Source organism: Sinocyclocheilus grahami, unplaced genomic scaffold (genome assembly GCF_001515645.1).
Source record: "Sinocyclocheilus grahami isolate Dianchi unplaced genomic scaffold, SAMN03320097.WGS_v1.1 scaffold2033.1, whole genome shotgun sequence".
NCBI classification, from domain to species: Eukaryota; Metazoa; Chordata; class Actinopteri; order Cypriniformes; family Cyprinidae; genus Sinocyclocheilus; species Sinocyclocheilus grahami.
The window spans coordinates 53,843-57,308 of NW_015507212.1; positions in this window are offsets into that span (position 1 = coordinate 53,843).

A 3,466-nucleotide genomic window follows, 5' to 3' on the forward strand; every position below is an offset into this window, starting at 1 on the left:
GGAAGTGCAGGATCTAGTTGCAGAGGAAAGTATTCAGGCCCAGCAGGCTCAGCTTTACAATCAGTTGCTAAGAAATGTTGGTGTTGAATGCTGAGCTGAAGTCTATGAACAGCAATGAGCACGTTTACATGCACACCAGTAAGCTGATAACTCACAAATATCAGCTTATTAAAATAACCACTTTTCCTTGTTTACATGCACATCAGTAACCTGACAACGCAAGTAAGCTGCATTTACATGACTTCATTAATAAATCAAGTTATTTCCCTGTAGTGATGTCAAAATATAATCATTTGCGTATCTGACTCGAGTATTCCATACATCTGTCAGTTGTGATGTTAAATTAAGCTTGGAACATGTCAATTTGCAACATGTTGGGAAACTTACCGCTCATATATTATCATCTCATGCAGTTATAAACGCAGCATTGACTTCTACTTCTGCTGCACAAGATGAGAACACATTTTTATCATTTTCTGAGTGTTGAAAAGTCTGCTTTTGTGATATATTTCCTTCTTTCTTTACTGCAAGACGTTTGGTCGGTCTAGATGTGCTTAGATCTGCACTAACGATGCGTTTCTGTCACGTATCACATATGCGCACTTCAATAAGCCGACAGAAAGCAGGTTATTGTGTTTACATGCTGTGCGAAATCGGAGTAAGAGGCAAAAAAACTACCTGTTGTGACCGGTTTATGCTTACGCCGTTTATGACCTTACTCCGATAAAAGAAAATGGGTTACTGGGTTTACATGACCAAGTGCGTTTTCGGCTTATTAAGCATAATTGGCTTAAGAACGTGCATGTAAATGCACTCATTCGTAGGAATGTGTATTTTTCGTCCAGGTGAGCAAGTGCTAGGTGGAGGGTGGTAGCGATAGCAGAGAGTTTGGGGCGATATTCGAACTGTAAGGGGTCCAGTGTAGGGGTCCATGACAAGCCTCTCAAAGCACTTCATGATGATGGGTACTGTGGACTTCTTTGGCACGGGAATGATGGTGGTGCTCATGGATGTTTTAAAGATGCCAGTGAAAACATCAGCCAGCTGGTCTGTACATCCACTGAGCACTTTGCCAGGAATGACTTATTAAACTACATATGGAATACTGAATGTAATATATATTGCAGTGAATATTTTCTATAATACCTGATCACCAGCAACCATATAATGGTTATACTGTAAATATAATGGTTAATAGGGGCAATATAGTTGAGGGGGCAGTCATGACCTAATGGATAGAGAGTCGGACTTGTAACCCGAAGGTCGCAGGTTCGAGTCTCAGGTCCGGCAGGGATTGTAGGTTGGGTGGAGTGAATATCCAGCGAGCTCTCCACCTTCAATACCATGACTGAAGTGAGACCCTTGAGCAAGGCACCGAACCCCCAACTGCTCCCCGGGCGCAGCAGCATTGGCTGCCCACTGCTCCGGGTGTGTGTTCACGTTGTGTATGTGGGTGTGTGTTTGTTCACTGTCATGAGTCCGGGCCCTACGTTTATCCCTCTCACCACCAGAGGTCACCATCTCCCAGACTCCATTCCCCAAACTCCACACACCTGTCACTTATTAAACCCTCAGCTGTTCCCCATTGTCATGGACTATTTATATACCACACTCCCACTACTCTGTCTGGCTTTTTAATTACTTGTTTGAAGGTTTTGGTTGATGCAAGCTCTTGTGACCATATTTCTATCCCGATCCTGCCATTCGGTTTTGTACCTGTTTTTGTTTAGCAAATAAACCTGCATTTGGACCCAGACCCCTGTTTACTAGTGATGCGAAGTCCGATTAATTTCTGCGAACCGGTTCTTTTCGAACAGATTGGCTCATTGAAAATCTGATTCATTGGTTCCTGACGTCATCAAGCAATAACGTCTCTACGCATTTCTTTTCTAACAACTCGGTGCCATGTTGTATCAATAAAAAATTAAAATAAGTAATTTGTGTCAACACATATTGAACCATTCAAAAATAAAGTTAATTGTGTGAAAGCATATTGCTGATTATTGCCATATAATTCACTTAAGTTAATGGTGTTTGTGGTCAACAGTTTAATTTGTGGATCCTCAGATACGACTGACTGACCAATATTGACTAGCCTACAACTTGGATAAGATTCCTAAAAGTTTCGCACCTACAGCACACATTACAGACATTGATGCACAAACGCAGATATGTTCTACATGTCTACCGTATAAAGAATGAATAAACCAGTCTTATAAACTTCTTGATTTCGCTTAATATGCAGGTACAATAAACTATTGTAAAATTTATTTACATCACTCGACAGAAAGGTTTTTGCAGGTTTTAATAAAATGTAAATTAATAACAGTCATAATAAACAAGCATATTTCCAGGACGTGCCTCAGGCTTGCACAGTATCGTCAACTCACTCATCAGAATCTTCGGTAATCCTCTGCAAACTTCGACAGTTGGTTGAACCGGTTCATTCGGTTCTTTTTGAGTTGGACGTGCTACTTCGGCTGTGCGGAAGAGGCGGGTGATGTCATGACCAGGAAGCTTTAAGAGCATGTAAGGTGCAGCCGGCATTAGCTTCTAGGAGTGAAGCAAGTTCTAGTAGGGATGCCGGAAGTATGGCCTTGCGACGCAGCGTCTCGTTCCCTCGGGGAACCATGGTTACATACGTAACCTGGGACGTTCCCCTTCGGGAACTCGAGCTGCGTGGGAAAACGCTAGGGGAACGAGATGTCCACGCCGCCAGACTTGCAAATTCCTGCCTAGTGTGGAAGAGCACAGCTATGGCAAGAGAACAGAGGGGCCTGGATTGGCTCGCAAATCTAGGTCAATAAACCTGATGAATGTGAGGGGCGTAGACCATCCCGTAGTGTTGCAGATGTCCTGCATAGGAACACCTGCCAGAAAGGCCTTGGGGGCCGCCACACTTCTTGTTGAGTGAGCCTTGACCCCCAATGGTGAGGGGAGATCAGAGGACTCATAGGCAACAGTAATGGCATTCACTATCCACCGGCTGAGGGTCTGCTTGGAAGCAGGATGACCTCTCTTAGGGCGACCATAGCACACAAGCAGTTGGTACGCCTTTCTCCACTGGGCAGCTCTGTGGACGTAAGCGTCCAGTGCTCGCACTGGACACATACAATTAAGCCTCTGCTGGTCGGGCTCCCTGAAGGGAGGAGGATAAAAAGCCTGGAGTACGACAGGCCGTGGTGTAGAGGAGGGAACCTTAGGGACATACCCCGCACAAGGGTACAGAAAAGCTTTGGCCAGACCAGGCGCAAAGTCGAGATAGAAGGGGCCACAGAAAGGGCCTGCAGATCCCCAACTCTCTTTAGAGAAGATATTGCCAAGAGAAACACAGTCTTTAACGTAAGAAGACGACCTAATATCTCCTCGATAGGCTCAAAGGGAGGCCTACAGAGAGCTTCTAACACCACAGCGAGGTCCCAAGGAGGGACACGAGATCGTACCTGAGGCCTCAGCCTCATCACAC